A 23,558-nucleotide genomic window follows, 5' to 3' on the forward strand; every position below is an offset into this window, starting at 1 on the left:
TTCCAAGAAGGTCCCACATCATGGTCATGTGTCCCATTGATCCCCCTCAACACTCACACAGCCCAAGCCTTGTCACATCCCTAATCCTGTGCCCTCACTTCTGTACCCTCCCACATCCTCACCCCAGCCCTGAGCTCCCTCCCCAACCACACAATCCCCAAATCCCTGCCCTGAGCCTCCCACATTTTAATTTCTGACAGTCCTATCACAACCTCCCCCACCTTCAACTTCCTGCCTTGAGCCTCTCTATGCCCAAAGGGTGGTGCCCAATAGAACAGTCCCTGTACAAATGTGTTATTTAAACCTCTGGGAGCAGCTCAGCCATGCAAAGGGGCTGCCTGGGGCAGGACATTAGCCCTGGAGGGCAGGGGTGGGTGTGGCAGTGACATCACAAGGGCCTTTTGCAGCATTTCATCTTATTGGTTAAAGGAGGTTAGGAGGTGCTGACATCACAGAGAGTCCATGACAATGGCCAGGTGGGACAGGCTGCAGGGCAGGGGCCATCTCAGAGACCCCCCATGGCTTTGCTGAAGGGAGTCGTCTCCTTGAGATCTGCCCTTGAGGCCAGAGAGAGAATGAGGGTCCCAAGCACGAGTGTGAAGAGGAGCCTCGTTGGAGCCTTCTCCTTTACCATTGACCTAGAAGACAGACGTCCCTGTGGAAAAGGTAAGAGTCACCAAAAGGGGGGCTCACAGCACAGCAGGGGAATTAGCTCAAGTGGTAGAGCGCTTGCTTAGCATGCAAGAGGTAGTGGGATCGATACCCACATTCTCCAGTGATGTGTGGTCCCTGGTCTTTTTTGCAAGCAGAGCCAGCCAGAGGGTTAAGTGCCTTCAGTGGCCCCTCCCTCTTCCTACTCACTCACCCCAAAAGCCACCACGGCTTAGTTCCAAATCTGTAAACCTCATTGCACGAGGGATAGCGCCTCTTCTGAAAGAGCTATTTTGAAATAGTGGTAGTGTGGACGCTCCACTGCTGCTATTTCAAAATAGCTCCTGCCCAGGGCCATACAAAGTAATTACTCCCCAGTGCCTCCTGGGGCCCTAAGTCAAGGTAGAGTGTCCACTGGTGGTTTCTTGTGCCACAACTCTTTTGCAGAAGAGTTCTTGTGCAAAAGGTCTTGCACAAAAGCACATCCACACTGCCATTTGCTTTTCCACAAGAGATGTGCTTTTGCTCAAGAACATCCATGGCAGTGTGGACTCTCTCTTCTGCAAGAAAACTCAGATGGCCATTTTAACCATAGGGGCTTCTTGTGCAAGAAATTCATGTTGCCTGTCTACACTTCCCTCTTGTGGGAGAGCTCTTGCACAAGAGGGCTTATTCCTTGTGGGGAGAGGAATAACTCTTCCAGAAGAAACCCAGTTTTCCGATGCTGTACTGTAAATTTACTTGCGCAAGAACATGCGTGCAATGTAGATGCTCTGCAAGTTTTTATGCAAAAAGCCTGCAGTGTACTGCTCCCAAGATGGACTGCAGCAGAAAACTCCACCTGAGTGAAGACAGGGCCTACTATTGCAATTAGTTAGATGTTGACACTAACAGCCCCACTGCTGGTAACTCAGAGAGGCCCTTGTTGCCCTAGATAGGGCTGTGGCCAAAACACAGGCCTCGCTGTGAGCAGGATTTGAACCTGCGTAGGGATACCCTATTGGATTTCGAGTCCAACGCCTTAACCACTCGGCCATCACAGCTGTGGCTGCTATGAGGTCAGGGAAACTGGTAAATAATCCCAGTGCGCAGACCTAACGTCACCTGCCATAGAATTCACACAGCAAACCATTGCAACAGCTGTGCAGAGGAGTCCTGGCTGTTCTGGTCTTAGGCTGCCTTTGAGGTGAGTTTGGCTTTAAGGTCTTCTCTCCTCCTTCTTGGTCTTCCTTTCCCTTTTCCTTCCTCTTCTCTTCTCCCCTTTTCCTTCTTCTTGCTGGTCTCCTTCTTGGACCCCAGTTTATATAGAGAAACTCAATACTGCTTAGTTCTTCCTTAACCAATTATTTTAGTATAATTTCACTCACCCATCATAACATTCTGTAACAGAATCACCTAACCAATCAAACCCCACCCCCTTAGTTGATTTACACCTAGCAAAATCAATTATACAGCAGACAGAAACAGATCCAAGCCAGACTATCACACAGACAAACAATAGGAAAGTGAGGACAAGAATCATAGAATGCCCATTGCACAACCACAACTATTGGTAAGCAGTCTTATGCCAGACAAAATGCTGGTGATTAAGTTTTCTCTACCCACTGTGAGATGTGCTTCTTGCCTGGTGACAGTGGGTGGCACTAGGATACAATCCCTTCTCACAGCCTAGTGTGACACTATTTCAATGTCATTTAGCTGGAACATGAGCATGTGACTCCAGGCTTTACAGCTAATTGCTGCTGCTCTTCAGTCTGGCTGCAGAAGAAGGCTTTAGTTTAGACCTACTGAATAGCTACAGGCCTTTCCATAGGGTTATAGAAAAACCACATTGTTACATAGGACCTTTCCAGGCCAAAGACAACAGGATCCACAAGCATAGACAAAGGAAGGTAAGTGCAACTGTGAAGGGACTCGAACCCTCAATCTTCTGATCCGAAGTCAGACGCCTTATCCATTAGGCCACACAGTCTTGCCTTACATGGAGCTGGACTTCCTGAAATGCATAGGTAGGTAAAAGTCTCCCTAGTTCATCAGGTTTTATTATTTTCCTTGTTTGGCAGTTTAGAAATCATGTCTGAGCTGGTGAATTATTCTTATTTTGTGTAACTAAGGATTGCAGCCCAGGGATTTTTCCTGAGTCTATGTTAGTTCACGGCTATCTACCACCTAGGCTATCTCCATACTGCATCTCTCTTCCCCAAAAGCTCATGCAAATGAAGTACAGATTATCATATTGCCATGCTTATTTGCATAATTAATTGGGGTCCCTTTTTGCACAAGAGGCTATTGCACAAAAATGAGCTGGGTAGACTGGGGCTCTTCCTGCCACCTGCTTCTCCTGGCTGCATCCTGGCCCTGGGCCTCTTTTCTGCCAGCCCCATGGGGCCAGGGGAAATGCAGGGGGTCATTTCAGTCTGGTTGGAGGCGGTGACCTGTCCAAGCCGTGATGGGGGAGGGGAGAGTGTCACACGACTTCTACTAGAGCAGCGGGGATGGAGCAGCTGGACGGAAGCCAGGAGAGCAGAGGCAGCCTGAGAGTCACAGGTTCCCACCAAAGGCACCATATGTAGGTCCCATGGTGTAATGGGAAGCACTCAGGGCTCTGAACCCTGCAATCTGAGTTCAAATCTCAGTGGGGCCATGCTGGGCTGGTTGCAGCAAAGCCTTCCTATTTCATGTGCTTTGTCCTCATGCTGGTGAAAAATGAGATTTGTGCCCCCTGCTGGGTGTCTAATGACCCCTGGACATTTTAGGCACATGATGGCATAAATTCTATTTCTGGATGAGCAGAAATATGTGTCTTTGATCTCCTAACTAACATGGTTAGGTCCAGTGATGGTGTCAGCAGAGTAAATATGAGGACAAAGTTGGCAACAGGGTTTGTTGCAAGAAAAAGTAAAGTGCCTAAAGTGTCCTTCTGCTGTGTATATTGGACAAACTTCTCAGACACTTTGCCAAAGAATTAATGGCCACAAATCAGACATTTTCACCAGGAAAAAACAGTTTCCTTTCATTTCAACCAACCTATGCATAGTCTTAATGACCTTACTACATGTATCTTACTTCCAAGAGACTTTAACACCAGACTACAAAGAGAAATCTCTGAACCGTCATTCATGCCTAAATTTGACACTTTATGAATGGGCCTTAAAACGATGCTAATTACCTTACCCATTACAAAGATAGCTTCCCCAATTATCACCCCTAGTATCATTATCTCATAGATACTATCCCCCTCACTCACCTTTTGTTCTAAATCTGATTTGTCAGTGTCCACTTTTTTTCCCCATCGTATTCCTTTGGGATATATGGTCATGCCAATTCTCTTCCAGAATTTGATCTGAGGAAGTGGGTCTGGCCCAGGAAAGCTCAACACCTAATAAACCATCTTGTTAGTCTTTAAAGTGCTGCACAGTCCTGTCTTTTGTTAGGACAGGTGAGCCAGCGCCACACGCCCTTGTGATTCCTTGGGGGTGTCAGCGCCCAGAGAACCTGCGAGTGCCACCTCTGCAGCTCCTGCAGCCATGGAGAGTGACTCTCCCTTCCCTTGGGATGGGCAATGGCAACACATGGAGCAGCTGGGAGAAAACTCCCAGAAAGCAGCCCCATGGCTAAGCTGGTCAAGGCACCTGCCAGGTACGGTGGTGGTGAGGGAGGTAGCCCCCAGAGGTGCCTGGACAATGCTCTCTCCTCAGTATGTAGGTTCCTTTCCCCCCCCCCCCACCTCATTCCAGAGCCCACAACGTGCCTTCAGCTGCCTGAGGCTCCTTTCTGAAAGGGCCACTCGTGCGGCTGTTTCCCGTGGGCTGGGTGGCTCTGCTGGCCGTCGATGAGGGGAAGAGAACGGGCAGCGAGACCCGACTGTCTGGCAGGGAGAGTTTAGCTGCTGCTGTAGCTGAGGCAGCTCCATGTGCAGAGTCCTGAGTCCCTGGCTGGCCAGGGTCATTAAGCAGCTGCCGGGCTGCCACACCGCTTAGAGGGAACCTGGGGTCTGGCTTGGGAGTGAGGGGCCCTATGGGGCTGGGAGAGACTGTTATGCTTAAACAAAGCACACGAGATCTTTTATAGGGGCAAAGGCAGCACGCCGCATTGATTGAGAACACAACAGGAGCATCTGCTTTTCAGTCACCCAACCACCGACACACACACGGAGTCCTGCCAGATAATGTTATAGTCACCAGTCCAGAGTCTGAATCAATCTACTGGACAGCCAGACTGATCACAGAGAGGAGCCGGGCTCTGTCGGTCACGATCCGATATTCCTGGAGTTGGGGGCAAGACGAACCTAAAGTTCCATGGCAAGCACCCTGCTATTATAACCCTTTCCTCTGTTGAAGTCCATGGATTTTGCTGTGTCACTCTGTGTCTGGTGCGTTGATGTTACGATTCCAAACATCTCCGAGAATTATCCTGTCCTGCATTTAATCGATTTTGTTTTCAGGTATGCCGACCTTCACCTTTAAAGTCATCAATTTGCCTCTCCTTAATCATGGATGCACACTTGATGGCTTTACATTATTAAATCTAAAATACAAATATAAACAGATATCAAACTCTTACTCCAGCCAGGTAGCAGGTGCTGCAACTCAGGAGCCAGGCACCACAGGGCCACGCTGGCAGGGGCTGCACAACAGGCGTCAAGGGCAGCATGGATCCTGGAGGTGCCCAGGCAGGGAGCAGGGGGCTGCAGATGAGGAGTGAAGGCCCCAGAGGGCTCAGTTGGCAGGGAAGTGAGTAGCACCAGGGAGCGGGCTGGAGACCATGTGGAAGGAGCCGCTGCCTCTCCCCTGTGTCGCAGGCACTTTCCCAGTGGGGCAACTCTGCCCCCTGGGGCCTGTCTTCATCATTTCTGTCTCTGCCAGGCTGAGTCCCAGCAGCCTTCTGCCCAGCATGGCTGGTTTTGAGGGAGACAAAGGAGGAAGCGGGAGGGAGCTACTGGAGACATTTAGCCCCCGTCTGGCTGTACCTTTGTGAAAAGAAAAACAGGGATTTTTCCCATTAGTGGAGAACATGGGTATCAATCCCACTACCTCTCACATGCTAAGCAAGCACTCTACCACTTGAGCTAATTCCCCTGCTGCAATGACATAGCCCCTCTTGGAGGCTCTTACCTTCTCCACGGGGACGTCCGTCTTCTAGGTCAGCTAGTCAAGGGAAAGGAGAAGGCTCCAAGGAGGCCCCTCCTCACACTCGTGCTTGTGACCCTCATTCCCTCTCTGGCCTCAAGGGCAGATCTCCAGAAGGAGACTCCCTGCAGCAAAGCCATGGGGGGCTCTGAGACTCCTGCAGCAAAGTCTCTGAGGTTTCCTCTGCCCTGCAGCCTGTCCCACCTGGCCATTGTCATGGACTCTCTGTGAGGTCATCACCTCCCAACCTCCTTTAGCCAATAAGCTGAGGGGCTGCAAAAGGCCCTTGTGATGTCACTGCCACACCCACCCCTGCCCTCCAGGGCTAATGTCCTGCCCCAGGCAGCCCCTTTGCATGGCTGAGCTGCTCCCAGGGGTGAAAGTGACACATTTCTTACAGGGACTGTTCTATTGGGCACCACCCCTTGGGCAGGGGGAGGCTCAAGGCAGGAAGTTGGGGGAGGGGTTGTGATAGGACAGTACCTGTAAGAAATTAAAGTGGGGGGTGGGGCTCAGGGCAGGGGTGAGGATGTGGGAGGATATGGGAGTCAGGGCACAGAATTAGGGATGTGGGGGGTGCTTGGGGCTGGGATTGTGTGTGTGTGTGTGTGTGAGTGTTGAGGGGATCAATGGGACTAGATTCCCAGCTCCCTCTGCTCTGGGCTCCCTGAGGCCCTTTAACACACAAGGGCTTTGTCTGCAGCGCGCTGAGGAGAGGAACCCCTGAGCCAGTGATGCCGCTTTGCCCAGGATGGCAGGGACAGGAAGCAGGCTGGGTGCCCAGTAACCCCAGACAGATGTGCACATCTGCATGTGAGCAGCAGCTGTTGTGGGGCTCTAGAAATCTCCCCCTAGATCTAATTCCCCACGTGCCCGGCACCAGTCAAAGCCAGGGCCCCGGGATCTCACTACGGGGGGCGGATACGTGTCTATTTGAGGCAGGTTCCTCACTCCCACATCCCAGACATATAATGTGGCACAAAGACCAATGGTCCCTGCACAAAGTGTGTCCCAGGGATAACTGTTAGCCCCGGGAACAAGCATTGCCCTGCAGAAGAGACACCCCTGGTATGGAGCCAACAAGCCCAGGAGCCACCCAGCTCAGGATCCCCAAGGGCACTGACACAGACTCCCTGGCACAGGAGAATCCCAAGCCTCAGTTCTGCCGGCCAGAGTTTTCCCCTCTTCCGTTTCTTGTCAGCTCCCTGCAAAACACCCCACAACGGTAGATGAGGAACAAAATACAGGACTATGTAGCACTTTAAAGACTAATAAGATGGTTTATTAGATGATGAGCTTTTGTGGGCCAGACCCACTTGATCTGAGGAAGTGGGTCTGGCCCAGGAAAGCTCATCATCTAATAAACCATCTTGTTAGTCTTTAAAGTGCTACGTAGTCCTGTATTTTGTTTCAGCTGCACCAGACTAACACAGCTACATTTCTATCACTGTAGATGAGGGTGAGTGGGGATAAACCCAGCTCTGCTGTAAAGCGGCTGTTAGATGGGGAAAGAGAGGCTCCCGCCACCTCCCTGAGCAACTCACACATGTAAGAAAACTGCCATTAGAGGTGTCTGTATGCGTGTCAGGATGGCTGAGTGGTCTAAGGCACCAGACTCATGGACTTGTTTCCCCCTTAGTTGGGTGTTCTGGTCTCCAAATGGAGGCATAGGTTCAAATCCCACTTCTGACACATCCTCTGTTTTATATCTAGAGAGGTGACCTCATTTCCCCATTTCTCCTGACATTGTAGGAGCCCTTGCTCCTCCCCATGCTCATGAAAGCATTTCTCTTAGGCTGCATCTACACAGGAGCATTCCTTGGGAATAACGGCCATTATACTGCAATAACAATGGGAGCGTCTACACGGCAATTCCATTATTCCGACGTCTGTAACACACCATCCAGACCAGTGGTCTGAGGATCCAGGAGGTTTCCATGCTGCAGACAGACAAGCCCACAGGCAAAAACAAAGCAAAGTCCCAGCCACTTCCTGCTCAGCCCAGCAGGGTCTCTGTGTGGCCCCCAGACCTTTTGTTTGTCATTCCCCAGGTGAAGGGGCCCAGATTCAGCAACACTCACAGGCCCCACAGGAGGGGGCTGGTTTGATGCTTCACCCCAAGGCCCAGCAATAAGCCCCCAAACTCCCCCTGTGCTCTGGGAGCCCCATTTGCTGTGTGAAGTGTGTGGGGACAGGTAACATCAGCCCTGGGCACTGGGATTATTTACCAGTTTCCCTGGGGGCCCTGCTGTTTTCACAGCACAAATATCTTTCCAATCACCCCTTAGTCGTCCCTTTCCCAAGCTGAGAAGAAGAAGTTCCATGAACTCCTGGGAGCTGCTGTTCCAAAGAAGAGGCATTTCCCGTGGAAAAGATGGCCAAGCCCAACCCCTACACAGAGCCCCAGAAAATACCAATGGACACTGGGCGCTTGTAAAGCTTCCTCTCAGGCAGCGCTATGGAATGGATCCGGCTGGCCATCGGGCTGACTAACGCCGTCAACAGACGAGTCCCCGTGAGACTTCTCAGCCCAAGTGCAGAGACTGTGGAGTCTCCCACTCCCAGCCCAGTGGCAGAGGGGCAGCGCCCTGAGGAGGCGGGTCCTGAGGCCGCGGAGACCTTTGAAGGGAACAGAGATGTAAGGTCAGAAGGAAGGAGAACAAGTCACCTCTTCCCAGGTGAGATGTGGTGGGAAACTACCAGATCCGGTGTAAGCCGAGCTCCAAGGGCTGGTTCCTGCCCTGGTGGCTCCTTGCAGGGCCTGGCTTGAGAAGTGCCAAGGAGCCGTGTGTGGCCAGGAGAAAGGGTGCTGAAGGAACGTGGATGAAGGAGCAGGGTGGGGAAGAAGGAACAAGGGAGGGTGTCAAAGCAAGCTGGGGGTGCTGGGTGAGAAGAAAGCCAGGGGAATGGGGTGGCTGGGGTCTGGGCATGAGGCGGGACATTATGTGGCTTAGTGTCCACTTGCACCAAAGGTGACAGCCACACTGCCCCGAAGGTGCACAGCCACAGTAGTGGCACTTCCAGGGTGGGCCCTGGACTGTGTGGCCACAATGACCTGGTGTCAGGCAAGGCACCACTGAGAAGTCTCAGGCCCCCCCTCCGCGTTCTCCTTTCTCAGCCTAACCTGCTGAGCTGTCTCCCACATGCTCCTGAAAGCCAGCACACATGCTGCCAAACCCTGCACCAGGTGGCAGGCCCTGGAACTGCCTTGTGGGCACCCAGGGGAACCGCAATAAGAGAAGACCCTGTGTTTCTGCCTGGCTTTGAACCAGGGACCTTTTGCGTGTTAGGCAAACATGATAACCACTACACCACAGAAACACACATACAAATGTTTTCTGCTACTGCACTTAAGCTTGGGCAAATATTCGGTTGCTAACCCTTTGGCCAACAGAGATTGCTGCGGGGCAAAGGAATTCTCTGTTGTCTATTTTGTGCCCTCAGGAAGGGACCAAACTGAAGGAGGCCGGGCCCCCACCTGGGGACTCCAACCTAAACCCTGAGGCCAAGGGGTTTACAAGCCAGAGAATCAAAGTTTGCTCAATTTTGCCCTCCCCCAACCCTGGAGAACCTCAAAGGCAACTCCACAGCCCCAGCGGCTGGGGGAGATGTGAATATTAGAGCCTCTGCCCACTGAGCTGTAGCTTTTTGTGCCCAGGGAGCCAGACACTGCCAGGGTGGGAAGGCAGGAGGGAAATGGGGAATGGACGAACTTTGCGAGACAATGGTGTTGTCTGGGACCATACAGTAGAACAGTTTAGAGGTGGGTCAGAGTAGGGCACAGTGGCTTAGCTGGTTAAAGCACTTGTCTAATAAAAAGCAGCACCTGGATTCAGTTACTGCTGCAGCCTTTGCTCACATTTACTTATGCCCCTTCTGGGACACAGAAGAGGCCTCCCCTGGCCACCCATGGAACTGCTGGTTCAGGAAAAGGCTGAGTGGAGAGGTGTGTGGGGAAGAATGACGTAGGAAAATGTGAGCAAAGGTTACAACAAGGCACCACTGGGAGTTGAACCCAGGATTTTTTGTTAATGAAGCAGGTGCTTTAGCCACCTAAGCCATGGTGCCCTCCTCCAAAATGGCTCTTTATGTTTCCAGACAACACTTTTGCCTCCCAAAGTGCAGCCGTTCCCCACTTCCCTCCAGCCACGGAGCCCAGGTGGTGTCTGGCTCCCTGGGCACAGAAAGCTACAGCTCCGTGGGCAGGGGGCTTTGGCTTCCTTGCCCACGGGATGCTGTTGCAGGAAGGGCTGCTCAGCAGGGTTGGGGTTCACCTGTCGAGGAAGGGAAGAGTATTTGGGTGCAGACTGGCTAACCTAGTGAGGAGGCTTTAAACTAGGTTTGATGGGGGCAGGTGCCCAAAGCCCACAGGTAAGTGAACAACATGGACACCTGGGAGATGGGGCAGAAATGGGAGGGAGCAGGGGCTGTAACAGCAGAGATAAAGGAGGGACGCGGGACCACTGGGAAGCAAAATCTAATCTGCGTCTTAGATGCTGGTACAGACACACAGGACTATGGGTAATAAGCAGGAAGAAGTTGGTATCACAGGGACTTGGTGGGATAATGCACTTTATTGGAATATTGGCACAGAAGGATACAGCTTGCTCTGGATTTGCAGGAAAAAGGGAGGAGGAGTTTCCTTAGATATGAAACATGCGAACACTTGGCCTGAGGCGGAGATGGACACAGGAGTGGACTTGTCGGGAGTCTCTGGGTGAGGTTAAAGGGGTAAAACCCCAGGGTGTTGTCACACTAGGCGTCTATTCCAGACACCTCCCCAGGCAGAAGAGGTGCATGAGGCTTCTTAAACAATTAACAAAATCATCCAATGTGAAGCTGGTTTCACTCACACTCAGCCTCACCCACAGCTGGGAGGCAGTTTGCAGGGAGCTGAAAAGAAACTGGCTGGTAAAACCAAGGCTCAGGATGCTTCTGTGTCCAGATGTGCAAACAGCTGGCAGCCAAGTGCTGGTCTGTTCCTGCCCTCCCCAGGCAGGCGAATCCCCCCGCTGGGTGTTACAGCCAGGACTTTGCCTGTCTGGCTTTTAGCCAGGGAACTTTTCTATGCCCGGCAAACGTGACACCCCCTGCACTGCAGAAACCAGTCCACTGCCTATTGCAAAGAGGCCCCTAGAAGCACTTAGGTCCCCTTGTTGTCTCTGCCTGTAAAGCAAAGGAAAAAGCAGCCATCTCTCACTAGAGAATGTGGGTATTGATCCCACTGCCTCTCACATGCAAAGCAAGCGCTCTACCACTTGAGCTAATTCCCGTGCATGGGAACAAATGCCCTGCCCCACCCACCTTGTTCCAGAGCCCATATGACAAGCGGCTTTGACATTCCCGTTAGGGCAAAAGCCCTTTTCCGGAAATGTTTTTCCGCAAGAGGGCCAGTGTAGATAGCTAAAAACTGTTTTGCACAAAAAGTCGTGATGGTGAAAATGGCGATCGGGGCTTTCTTGCACAAAACCACGTCTAGATTGGCATGGACACTTTTCCGTAAAAGCATTTGCAGAAAATCGTGCCAGTCTAGATGCAGCCCTGGGCTTTTAGAACTCAGACGTGCACCTAACACCAGCATTTGCTATTGAAGGGTCTGAACAACTTCTGTAGAGAGACAGAGCCAGTAAGGAGCATCCTTGCCAACTGTCTCAGAGAGCAAAGAAAGATAAGTTTTTTGTCAGTAAGAGGAAACTATCACCCCAAGTGGGACTTAAACACATAACCCCTGACTGAGGACGCCTCTGCCTTGTCCATTAGGGCAAAGGAGAACACAGAAAACACTCCCAGAGACAGAAATTCACCCTTCTAAATGTCCCTTCTTCAACTTTTAGCTCCTGATTAAGCCCCTCTGAAAATCAGCTTTCCATGGGTATCTGTAGCTGGCTCCCAGTCATTGGCCGTGACGTCTCACCTCCCTCCTGAAATCAGGGAAGTGTCTCCCACCGCTGCAGCCTCCTGAGGCTCTATGGCCCTGTCTGTACAGCAGGGACAGCAACACTCACAGCCCCACAGGAGGGCCCCTGGCCTAGCAATGTGGCCCCCTGAGCAGCCTCTGATGTTCCCTGTGTGAGCCCCAGAACCAGCCCTGAGTGACAGGGGCAGGGAGAGCAGCTCACACATGCCAAGGGGCTGGCCAGGGGCAGGACATCACAAGGAACTTTTGCAGCACCTCAGCTCATTGGCTGGGAGGCAGTGACCTCACAGAGGGACCATGGCAACAGCCAGGTGGGAGAGGCTGCAGGGCTGGGGCATCTCAGAGACCCCCATGGCCTGGCTGCCTGGAATCTCCTTTGTGAGCTGGGAGTGTCTCTGTGGAGATTTCCCCTTTCCCCAGGCTGCAGTGGGAGGGGCTGGGGCAGGCAGGGTAACAGGAGGGGCTGGCACTGAACTTCTGGGAGAAGCAACAGAGAGGGTCATTAACACCCAACAACAATGGGATTCAAACCCATGCGTGCAGAGCACAACACATTAGCAGTTCAGCCCCTTAACCACTTGGCCACCTCAACTGAATGATAAAAATTTATTTCAAGCCACCTGAAGTCAGCACTTCAGGGAACCTTTGTGCCACTCACTGGCTGGCCAGGGACACCCAGGGCAGGAAGGTTTTGCCTTTTCACAATGTTCCCTGGGCTGTTGTACAAAGCTCAGTGCTCGTAACAAACCCAAACACCCCCTGGCTACATCTACCCTGCAGACTTCTTGCTCAAGAACTGTTTTGCAAGAATTCTTGTGCAAAAGGTCTTGCGCAACAGTGTCTCCGCACTGCCATGTGCTGTTGCACAAGAGAAGTGCTTTTCTGCAAGAGTGCACATGGCAGTGTGGACGCTCTCCTTCCAAGAAAGCTCTGATGGCCATTTTAGCCATTTCTTGAGCAAGTGGCCCTTTCAGAAAGGAGCCTTGGGCAGCCGCATGGATGTTGTGGGCTCTGGAACAAGGTGGGTGGGGCAGTAGAGACTTTCACATGCAGAAGAATTAGCTCAAGTGGTAGAGCGCTCACTTAGCATGTGAGAGGCAGTGGGAGGATCGATACCCACATTCTCCAACTACAGCTCAGTTTTCATCCCCTATTTTGACTCAGCTCAGTGGCCCCTCCCTCTTCCTACCTGCTTTCCCAAAAGAGACAGACCTGGCTCCCCTTTCTTTTCTCCCAGCAATTGCCATGCTGCAAAGCAGAGAGTGGAGATATGAAGCTCAGCAGTCCATTGGTTTCTGTGGTGCAATGGAAATCATGTTGGACTTTTAAGCTCCACTGGTTAATGTGAGCCCAGCTAGACATTCAAAGGTTGTGGGTTCAAGTGTCACTTTAGCTACTTTCTCATTTCCAGGGCACCTTTTACAGAGCAGGCAATCCTTAAGCTGACACTGGGGTGGGCTTGAGTCCAGACAGTTCCCAGCAGACCCCAGTGAGGGTGTCCTCTTCCCTCCTGCCTTCCAGCCCTGGTGGGGTCTGGCCCCCTGGGCACAGAATGCTACAGCTCCATCTGTTTATGAAGCAGGTGCTTTAGCCAACTAAGCTCTTTATGTTTCCAGGCAACACTTTTGATTCCCAAAGTGCAGCCATTCCCCACTTCCCGCCAGCCATCGAGCCCAGGCGGTGTCTGGCCCCCTGGGCACAGAAAGCTACAGCTCCATGGGCAGGGGGCTTTGGCTTCCTTGCCCATGGGATGCTGTTGCAGGAAGGGCTGCTCAGCAGGGGTGGGGTTCACCTGTCAAGGAAGGGAAGAGTATTTGGGTGCAGACTGGCTAACCTAGTGAGGAGGCTTTAAACTAGGTTTGATGGGGGCAGGTGCCCAAAGCCCACAGGCAAGTGAACAACATGGACACCTGGGGGATGGGCCAGAAATGGGAGAGAGCAGGGGCTGTAACCGCAGAGATAAAGGAGGGACAAGGGACCACTGGGAAGTAAACTCTAATCTGTCTCTTGGACTCTGGTATAGACACACGGGAAGGATGGTTACAGCCACCTCCCCAGGCAGAAGAGGTGCCTGAGGCTTTTTAAACAATTAACAAAATCATCCAAAGCGCAGCTGGTTTCACACACACTCAGCCTCACCCACAGCTGGGAGGCAGTTTGCATCGAGCTGAAAAGAAACAGAAGAGGGGAAACTGCTGCCTGGCAGAACCAAGCCTTGGGATTCTTCTGTGTCCAGATGTGCTAAGCAGCTGGCAGCCAAGCTCCCAAGTGCTGGTCTGTGTCTGCCCTCCCCTGGCAAGCAAATCCCCTCCTCTGGGTGTTACAGGCTGGACTTTGTCTGCCTGACTTTTAGCCAGGGAACTGCTCCCTGGGAGGCAAACGTGACGCCTCCTACACTGCTGAACCCAGCCCATTGCCTTATGGAAGAGGGAAGAAGGCCCTGGAAGCACTTAGCCCCTGGCTGGCTCTGTCTGTGGAAAAGAGGAAGCAGCAAAAATTTACAACTGGAGAATGTGGGTATCGATCCCACTGCCTCTCACATGCAAAGCAAGCGCTCTACCACTTGAGTTAATTCCCCTACCTCTGAAGAGTTTTTCTGCCCCACCCACCTTGTTCCAGAGCCCACAACGTCCCTTCTGATAAACCCTCATATAAAACTCAGCAAATCTCCAGAGAAGTTGCGGTTCCCTTTACAAGACTCTGCACAGCTCAGTTCTAATCAGTGGGTCTTCCCTAGAGCCTGGAACATCAACCACGGCAGCGTCGCTCTCACGCCCAGTGTAGACACGGCCTGAGAGTGTCACAAACCAGCACCAGACACATTCCTGGCTAGGACCAGTCCCTAAAGCTCAGTGCTAGTAAAAAACCCAAACACCCCCTGGCTACACCTACCCTGCAGACTTCTTGCTCAAGAACTGTTTTGTGCAAAAGGTCTTGCACAACAGTGTGTCTACACTCCCATGTGCTGTTGCACAAGAGAAGTGCTTTTCTGTAAGAGCGCCCATGGCAGTGTGGAGGTTCTCCTGCGCAGGAAAGCTCTGATGGCCATTTTAGCCATAGGGCTTTCTTGAGCAAGAAACCCCTGTTGGCTCTCCACACTGCCTCCTTGTGGATGAGTTATTGCACAAGAGGGCTTATTCCTCATGGGGAGAGGAATAACCCTTGTGCAAGAAGCCCTGTTTTCTGATGCTGCACTATAAATTTACATGTGCAAGAACGTGCGTGCAGTGTAGACGCTCTGCAAGTTTTTGCGCAAGAACTTCTCCTCTTGCACAAAAAGCCTGAAGTGTAGACGTAGCCCTGCAGTGTAGACACAGCCTGAGAGAGACAAGGAAAGGAAGTGGCCAGAGCCTCCCGCTATCAGGCTGGCCCTCAACAGGACGGGCACGTCTACACAGCACACTCACCTCCAAGTAACCTGTGCAGTGTGATTGGCTGCCCAGGCCCCCTGGGAGAAGGTCTGTGGGGAGTTTCCAAGGCAACAACAACATTTCATAATCTACACTCATGTGACTGTGATTTATTCCTCCACTAGCAAGTGTCTCTGAAGGGATGAGAAATGCAGGGCCCAGGTGCAGGGAGCCGGGTCACATTCTCCTGCCTGAGTCTCAGTCCTGGCTGAAGCCTGGCTACAGAGAGAAGAGGCCAATACAAACAGCCCCATGGCAGCGAGGGAGTCAGTACGTGGGTGGGTGGAGCAGAGAGCTGGGCTCTAACTCACTAGGGGTGTGTCCCATAGCTCAGAATAAGCGATGCAATTGGGTAGCTTATTTCAAGTCAATTTTGAAATAGCTTATTTTGTAATTTGACGCTGGCTACACAGCACTTAGTTCCAAATAAATCGCTGTTCCGAAATGTCCCTCGCTCCTTGCACCATGAGGTTTGCAGGGACGTTGGAATAGCGAGCCCGTTATGGTTTGAAATAAGGGGCTTGCTCTTAAGACACGTCTGTGTGATATGAGCACCACGTTCTAAACCTCCGAGCTAGCCGGCCCACGGGTGTCAGTCCCACAAGTGGCTCTTTCAAAAAGGAGCCTTAGGCTGCCACAGAGACGTTGTAGGGTCTGGAACAAGGTGGGTGGGGCAAAGGAAGTGTTCACATGCAGGGGAATTAGCTCAAGTGAGAAATCCCTTGCTTTGTATGCAAGAAGTAGTGGGATTGATGCCCATGTTCTCCAACTGCAGCTTTGTCCTGGTTCCTAGTTTTCACTGTCAGGGGCCCCCTTCTACTTCTTCTAACCTGCTCTCCTAAAAGAGACAGACCTGGCTCCCCTTTCTTTTCCCCCAGCAGTTGCCATGCTGCAAAGCAGAGAGTGGCAATATCAACCCCAACAGCCCACCAGGCTCTGTGGTGCAATGGAAAGCACGTTGGACTTCTAAGCTGCATTGGTTAATGTGAGCCCAGCTAGACATTCAAAGGTTGTGGGTTCAAGTCCCACCAGAGTCACTTTAGCTGCTTCCTCATTTCCAGGATGCAGCTTTTACAGACCTCTCAGTCCTTAGGCTGACACTGGGGTGGGCTGGCATCCAGGCAATTCCCAGTAGACCCCAGTAAGGGTGGAGGGAAGGGCTAGGACTTGGGGTTTGGGACGGGGGTGGTTCTGAGAGGCTGCTGGTGCCGTTAGACCCTTTTGTCCCTCCATGTCTCCTACCACTGCTGTGCAACAGGCAGGCTATGTCTACACTGCACTGTTCTTCTGGAAAAAGAAGTGTGTGAACCCCAATTTGCATAGCTTTTTCTGCTTCTTTTTTTGGAAGAGGCTTTTCCAACATTTAGCCTGTGTACACTGGGCCAAATTTTGGGGAAAAATCATCTGTTTTGGAACATCCCTTCTGTCACATTACCGAATTGGAGGGAAGCAGCCAGATCGCTGCTGCACCCCTAGGTGGGGGTGTTGGCCCCAGAAATTGGTATGAAAGAGAGCCATGTGGGGTATTGAATGGGAGCTTGTTGTTTTCTGATCCTGTGTACACTGTTTATGTGAGTACATAATGTCTGTGTGTGTAGATCTTTAATCTGTGTGGAAGCTGAATATTTCTTGGAATGTGGTTAAGCATTGCTATGGACAGGCTGAGTAGTGAAGCCCTGTAGAACAATGGCACTTGATGGCCCAAGGACACACCTAAAGCAGGAGGGCGGACATCTAAGAGCGGCCAGCAGAGAGAGGCTGGGGACCAGGTGACCGGCTGAGACCAGAAGAGGCCAAGAAGGAGGTATAAAGAGGCCATGCGGTCGATGCCATTTTGTTCTCAGCTCAGCACTTCATCCCAGAGGCAGCACTGCAGGGATTGAAGAGCCCGGAAGACCTGTGAACCCATCCTGATCGTAGGATGTGCAATAAGAACTTTTAAACCAGCAGCTGTAACATCTCTGCTAGAGCCTGCATCGAGAACTGGGAGATTCGGTGCATGTAACGTACTGTACTTTAATAAACTTACTCTCGTGCTTTTCTTTCTTGTAATAATAAACCTTTAGATATAGATTCTAAAGGATTGGCCCAGCGTGATTTGTGGGTAAGGTCCAGAGGGTAAATTGACCAGGGATCTGTGGCTGGTTTCTTGGAACCGGACAGAACTTGTTTGGGGTAGGTGGGATTAGGTGCTAGGACCCCCCACCTGTGTATAAGGCCTGGGGCCATCTGGGGCACGGATATTGCTGGGGTGTCGGAGGGGTTTTCTCGGGAGGCTTCAGGCAGGTTGCTGAAGCGCTCTGTGGGACTGGTTTGTGGCCTGTGTGGAGAGGTCACCAGTCGGGGGCTGTAAGTAGCCCCAGATTCGAGCAGTTCGCCCTGAGCGGACGCCCTCAGCTGTGCCCAGACACGGCCCGGTCCGTCACACCTTCTTCTTCATAAAATGAAGTACACAGAGATATGAAAAAAGCATGTCTGCTCTTCCAAAAAATTTTATGGAAGAGCAGATGTGTTCTCTAGACTAAAGCAAGGTGCTGGCAACAAGAGATTGCGGCTGCCTCTTTTCCCTGGGTGTCAGTGCGCCATGCTGGCCACCAGCCACCTTGACCAACCCTCAAACCAGCTGGATGAGCCAGCCCACGTCACAGTGAGTCACTAGTGGCCCTGTCAGAGAAGAGCCATTGGCAGCTGCAGAGACAGCCCTTCAGCTGCTGGACGTGCCTTTCTGAAAGGGCTATTTGTGGGCTGTGTTTTGTTTGGCTGGCTAGCTCAGTTGGTTAGTGCACGGAGCTAGTAATGCCAAGGTCATGGATTCAAACCCTGTGCTAGGCACAGATATGTTTGCTGTGGTGACTGTTCTATCCCTGCCCCTTAGCTGCCTGCTATGGACAGGGAAGCAGAAACAGGCAAAAGACTGCAAGCTTTTCAGGAAACAGGCCAGAAAACTGGTAGGAGGAGGCTCCAGCCTGCACAGACCCAGTGGCTGAAAGGCCCTTGGCCTGGCCTCCTTTCCCCAATAGGAGGGAAAACTCTTCTCTTCCCGCTCTTGTGGTGTCACCTTTGGGCCTGCTGGCTCAGCTGTTTAGAGCTTGATGCTAATAATGCCCAGGTCACGGATACAAGCCCCATGCAGACCCCACAACAGCCAAATTAGTTTTGTTTGAGCTGCTCCCCACGAAAAGCGGTGAGAGGGAGCCCTTGGCTGTGGGACCCACTTGTGCCTGTTGTTCAGGGTTAAATAAGATCTCCCCCTGGAGGTCGCCTGTTCCCTTCCCACCTTGCATTGGCTGGGAATCAAATCAAGCAAGGGACAGCAAACACCAGGCACTGTCATTGTCTGGGCCACAGATAAAGACCCTCTTGGAGCTGTGGTCCCAGGAGGAGTCCCTGCAGTCCATGCGGAGGAATGTGGACATTTATGGCTAAATGGCCGATTGTCTTGCAAAGAAAGGCCACCTCCCTCCTACCCCTGCATCCTAGACCAAGTCAGAGCCAAGGTCAAGGAATCGCAGCAGAGGTATGTGAGGGAGGAACCGCATTACTGTGCATGCTTTCGGAGAGGATGAAAAGCGGCGAGAGGCAGCCCACAGCTGCAGGACCCATTTGTGCCTGTTTTTTCAGGGTTCAAGTAAAACCTCAGCAAGGAGCTTTGATGCTCCCTCTTTACATTGCATTGGCTGGGAATCGAACCCAGGTCAACTGCTTGGAAGGCAGCTATGCTCACCACTATACCACCAATGCCTGCCTGCCAAAATGCTGGGAAAATTAGTGAGGGAAACCCATGTCTGCCATGAGGCTGGCCAGAGGCGAGAGGGTGCCCGTGTGGTTGGGGTAAAGCAGAACTTCTTGGCCATTAGGCAAAGTCCAGAAGTGGTGATGCTAGAGTAGTGGCTGCTCTGCGCTCTCCGTGGTGTGAGGAGCCGGGCGGGAGAGGAGTCCCAGAGGTTGTTGGGTAGGAGAGTAGAGTTTATCAGACTCTGGGCTAAGCTCTAGAGCAGCCAAGGGAGAGGTGGGGAAGTGACTTCTGGATACTCTGTGTGGCCCAAGGATGCGGACCAAGAGCGTCCTTGTGCTTTTTGCCGTAAAGTGTTGTTTCTGGGTCCTTTGCCTAAGATCGAGCACGTCTGCCTTCCGGAGAGCCATGTCACAGGCACAAGCCCCCAGAGACCCCTCCAGGGACACATCACAGGACCAAGCAAGGGGCAGAAACACTGGGCACTGTCAGTGTCTGGGCCAGAGATAAAGACCCTCTTGGAGCTGTGATCCGATGGGGAGTCTCTGCAGGCCCGGCAGTCCAGGGGGAGGATTGCAACATTTATAAACATAAAAACATAAGAACGGCCGTACTGGGTCAGATCAAAGGTCCGTCTAGCCCAGTGTCCTGTCTGCCGACAGTGGCCAGCACCAGGTGCCCCAGAGGGGATGGACCGAAGACAACGATCAAGCGATTTGTCTCCTGCCATCCTTCTCCAGCCTCTGACAAACAGAGGCCAGGGACACCATTTTATCCCCTGGCTAATAGCTTTTATGGACCTAACCTCCATGAAATTATCTAACATATGGCCCAATGGCTGATGGCCTTGCAGAGAAAGGCCACCTCCCCCCTCCTGCATCCTAGACCAAGTCAGACCCAAGGTCAACGAATTGCGGGAGGGGTATGTGAGGGCCCGTGAGGACAGGTCCCGCTCTGGGGAAGCACCGCAGCACTGTGCATACTGTGAGGAACTGGACCGAATCCCGGGGTGCGGGGAGCCCCTGTCTCCAGGGACAGTTGTGGAGTCTGGGATGGAGACACCTGGGCAGCAGCAGCTGCAGCTTCAGGATGACAACGCTGATGTCCTGCAGCTCCAGGGGATGCAGGAGGACTCCCAAACGTCTTCAGGCAGCGGGGAGGGAACATCAGGTGAGTGCTGGGAGGTTGCAACACCCAGGACATGTTGACACTTGCAGTCTCCTTCAGGAGAGGGATCCAAATGGAGACATTCAAAATTGTAAATGAAACCGGGATTTAAATATCCCGCGCTCTATTTGCATAATCGTGTCCGGGTGCTGTTTCAAAATACTTTATTATGAAATAAAAAACACTGTTTAGATGCAGTTATTTGGGGAGAAAACCCTTCTTCTGAAATAACCCTTAAACACTCCCTTCTGGTCTGGACCTAACAGCAGTGTCAGCGTTTGCTAGTCGGGGCTCTGGACAGCACCTGCGCAGAGGGAGATGGCAACTGCGGGACTCCGTGGCCAACTGTCCCAATGTCTCAAAGCAGAAAAGACAGCAAAAGAGGCCAATGCAAACAGCCCCCTGGCAGCGAGGGAGTCAGCATGTCGGTGGGTGGGGCAGGGAGCTGGGGGCAGATTTTGACTCTAACTAGCTGGGTGACCTTGGCCCATTCAGTGAACCTCTCCCTGTCTCCATGGCCCTGTCTGTACAGCAGGGACAGCAACACTCACAGGACCCGCAGGAGGGGGCTGGTTTAATGCTTTACCCCAGGGCCCAGCAATGAGCCCCCAAGCTTGCCCTGTGTGCTGGAAGCCAGGTTTGCTGTGTGAATTCTGTGGGGCGGGTGAGGTCAGGCCTGGACACTGGGATTATTTACCAGTTTCCCTGATCCTGGGACACTGCTGACTTCACAGCTGTGGTGGCCGAGTGGTTAAGGCGTTGGACTAGAAATCCAATAGGGTTTCCCTGCGCAGGTTCAAATCCTGCTCACAGCGTGGCCTGTGTTTTGGCCACGCCCTAACCAGGGCAACAAGCTGCACAACCCCTGAGCCACTCTCCCCAACCCCAGTCAATCCCTTTCTGCGCCTTCCGAGAGAGACACAGGGCATGGTGCCTCCTTATGGGTCCCTGGGCTCTGGGGAAACTATCAGCTCCTGCAGCCTCTGCCCTTTACCCAGCACCCCATGGCTCAGCCCTACCCCTGGGCGCTGCCCTGCTCCAGTGTGTGATAGGAGTTGAGTGAGAGGATGGAGCATCTGGGCCTCCCCCAAAGGTCCATCCATGAAGGGCAGAAATGCTGGGGATATGATGTGGGTCACTCCTCCCGAGGTGCACACCCCCCCCCCCCCCGTGTTGGGAGCAAAGGGTCTAGAGAAGTATTGGAGCGGGGAGGTCTTGTTCCCTGCTCTTGCTCTGCCTTGGGCAAAGAATTAGTAACAGAATATTTGTCCAAGTTTATGTACAGAAAAAAACTGACAAGCATGTTTCTGTGGAATAGTGGTTATCGTGTTTGCTTAATTTGCAAAAGGCTCCTGGTTCAAAGCCAAGCAAAAAGTGGGAAAGGGGGTTCTGCTCCTATTTGTGGCTCCCCAGGTAAACACAGCCCCTGCTGCTTGGGGATAAGCCCAACTCGCAGGTTGAGTAAAGCAAGGAACAACAGGAGCCCTGTCCTAGAAAGGGAGGGGCCAGTGTGTGTGAGTGCATGGCCCAGACAGACAGCCCCAGGGTGCAAGGGCAGAGCTCCTGGACATCTCTAGTGGCCCTGAGGGGGGGAGACATGGGTGCTAGCAACATGCTCATGTGGTGCCATGTTCCAGCACTGCCAACAGGGAGTGTTTTTTGTGGTGTCACCTGATTCCCCCCAACTGTAGCCCTTGTACCTGCCCTGTGGCAGGATAGAGCCCCAGGATGCAGCTCATCTCCCCTTTTCTCCTGCAGTGCAGGTTGTGAGAACAGCTCTAAGCAAAACCATCAACTTGAAGTAATTAGCCCCTATTGGAGCATGCCAAAGCCTGGGATTGAACCAGGGACCTTTAGATCTTCAGTCTAACGCTCTCCCCACTGAGCTACTTTGGCTGTGGTAAGAGTCCTGTGTGGCCTGTAATTCTCTGTCCAGGATGTTTTGCCGCATGTCGTCATGCCCTGCCCAGGAAGGCCAGACTGGCCTTTCCACAGCGCCCCTCCCCCACAGCCCAGGGCCAAGGTTCCCTCTAAGCCAGGCCTGGGCAATACAGGCCAGCGGGCTGGATCCAGCCCATGAAGCCACCCAACATGGCAGCAAGAAGCCTCAGGCAGATGCCCTGCCCCCACGCACACCTGAGAGAAGGGGCTGCTGGGCCCTTTGTGTCTCTCTGCTGTAGAGGAAAAGGCTTCATGCCTGGTCCCTGCTCCAAGCTTGTTTGTGGCCAATGGGAGCTGCCTGCGTGAAGCCCTGGCCAGTCCCCACAAGCTCTTATTCACCATGGGGTATGACCTGTACCCCCTGCGCAGGGAAGGGGCTGCCTGAGAAATGTGCTTGGCTGCTGGGAGTGTCTCCCAGTCAGAGCCTGCCTCTGGCACCCCAGCTTTGTGGGAGGCCAGGTAGGAAGGGGCCTCTGGAGGCTCATAGCCCCCTGGCCTGCTGTGTCTGTGGAAAGGGGGGAAGAGGACACATACCTCTCACTGGGGAACAGGGCGCATGGATCCCTCTCGTTCCTGCAGAAAATGAAACAGGTTGAGCATTTTGCACAGAACGGACCAGTCCCTGGAGAGATGGAAATGGGGCCGTTCCTTGTGGGGAAAGAAGTGGGTGTGTCAGGAGTGGCGTTCGAGTTCAAACCTCTCCACAGACCAGAACCCTACATTAGGGGCAAGAAAGAGCCTTGAGTCAGGCAGTGGAGAACACATGGCTCCTGTTACACTGAGATAGGATATTAGGAACTTTCTTGCAGGCAGCCTGGCTAGCTCAGTTGGTAGAGCATGAGACTCTTAATCTCAGGGTCATGGGTTCAAGCCCCATGCTGGGCAGTGTCCTTCCTTAACTCACATTCTCAGCCTGTGAGCAATTGGCTCTCAGTTTTCACCAGGGTTTTAGAAAGAAAAAGTCTAGTCCTGGGGTCCAGCTTTAGTAGAACCAAAGAGAGAACCAACTGCAATTTCCATCTTCTGAGGAGAAGGGAAGAGGATTTTCTTCTCCTCAGTTCTAGCCACATCAGCCCAGGGGGGAGAAAAAATAACCCTCCGCCCACTGATTGTACCCGGTTAGCTTCTGTAGCTTCACCTCCTTCCACAGCAGCTCCAGCTTTGAGCTACAAATCTCAAGGGGCTGGTGAGGAAATTAGGTGCTTCCCTGAGAACAAGAGGTGGAGTGTTTACAAGGAGCATCCCCCTCCCCTGCAGAGCAGGGTGTTAGAAAGAGCTAGAAACAGAACAGTCAGCCAAGTTCCATGCCTTGAAATGTGTTTCTGTGGTGTAGTGGTTATCATGTTTGCCTAACATGCAAAAGGTCCCTGGTTCAAAGCCAGGCAGAAACACAGGGTCTTCTCTTATTGCAGTGCCCAGGTAACTGCAGCTGCTGCTGACCAGCCTGTTGATGAGCCCAACACTCATGTGACAGAGGGAGGGTAACGTCAGCTGATAATGCCCCTGGGTGCCAACCTGGGGAAGCCAGATAAATTAGGCCAGTCAGCTGCTTGTGCCTTGGCCTCCCCTGCCCTCGGAGGCTGGTGCATTGGGCTGGCTCTGCCTACTGC

At 52.6% G+C, this 23,558-nt stretch overlaps 11 non-coding genes across 11 annotated transcripts; 6 read left to right on the forward strand and 5 right to left on the reverse strand.

Moving 5' to 3' along the window:
* The first annotated feature begins 702 nt into the window (after positions 1-702).
* TRNAA-AGC (transfer RNA alanine (anticodon AGC)) lies at positions 703-775 on the forward strand. The gene has a single exon. It is a non-coding gene; the product is annotated as a tRNA-Ala (tRNA).
* Positions 776-1,612: 837 nt separating this feature from the next.
* TRNAS-CGA (transfer RNA serine (anticodon CGA)) lies at positions 1,613-1,694 on the reverse strand. The gene has a single exon. It is a non-coding gene; the product is annotated as a tRNA-Ser (tRNA).
* Positions 1,695-2,550: 856 nt separating this feature from the next.
* On the reverse strand, positions 2,551-2,623 carry TRNAR-UCG (transfer RNA arginine (anticodon UCG)). The gene has a single exon. It is a non-coding gene; the product is annotated as a tRNA-Arg (tRNA).
* A 600-nt stretch (positions 2,624-3,223) lies between these two features.
* TRNAQ-CUG (transfer RNA glutamine (anticodon CUG)) lies at positions 3,224-3,295 on the forward strand. Its single transcript has one exon. It is a non-coding gene; the product is annotated as a tRNA-Gln (tRNA).
* A 5,733-nt stretch (positions 3,296-9,028) lies between these two features.
* TRNAV-AAC (transfer RNA valine (anticodon AAC)) lies at positions 9,029-9,101 on the reverse strand. The gene has a single exon. It is a non-coding gene; the product is annotated as a tRNA-Val (tRNA).
* Positions 9,102-16,039: 6,938 nt separating this feature from the next.
* Positions 16,040-16,144, forward strand: TRNAR-UCU (transfer RNA arginine (anticodon UCU)). The gene is made up of 2 exons: positions 16,040-16,076; positions 16,109-16,144. It is a non-coding gene; the product is annotated as a tRNA-Arg (tRNA).
* Positions 16,145-18,776: 2,632 nt separating this feature from the next.
* TRNAG-UCC (transfer RNA glycine (anticodon UCC)) lies at positions 18,777-18,848 on the reverse strand. Its single transcript has one exon. It is a non-coding gene; the product is annotated as a tRNA-Gly (tRNA).
* A 1,892-nt stretch (positions 18,849-20,740) lies between these two features.
* TRNAS-AGA (transfer RNA serine (anticodon AGA)) lies at positions 20,741-20,822 on the forward strand. The gene has a single exon. It is a non-coding gene; the product is annotated as a tRNA-Ser (tRNA).
* A 1,008-nt stretch (positions 20,823-21,830) lies between these two features.
* On the reverse strand, positions 21,831-21,903 carry TRNAF-GAA (transfer RNA phenylalanine (anticodon GAA)). Its single transcript has one exon. It is a non-coding gene; the product is annotated as a tRNA-Phe (tRNA).
* Positions 21,904-22,760: 857 nt separating this feature from the next.
* TRNAK-CUU (transfer RNA lysine (anticodon CUU)) lies at positions 22,761-22,833 on the forward strand. Its single transcript has one exon. It is a non-coding gene; the product is annotated as a tRNA-Lys (tRNA).
* A 433-nt stretch (positions 22,834-23,266) lies between these two features.
* TRNAV-AAC (transfer RNA valine (anticodon AAC)) lies at positions 23,267-23,339 on the forward strand. Its single transcript has one exon. It is a non-coding gene; the product is annotated as a tRNA-Val (tRNA).
* The last annotated feature ends 219 nt before the right edge of the window (positions 23,340-23,558 follow it).

This window comes from Pelodiscus sinensis, chromosome 19 (genome assembly GCF_052426305.1).
Source record: "Pelodiscus sinensis isolate ZL-2025 chromosome 19, ASM5242630v1, whole genome shotgun sequence".
Classification (NCBI taxonomy): domain Eukaryota; kingdom Metazoa; phylum Chordata; order Testudines; family Trionychidae; genus Pelodiscus; species Pelodiscus sinensis.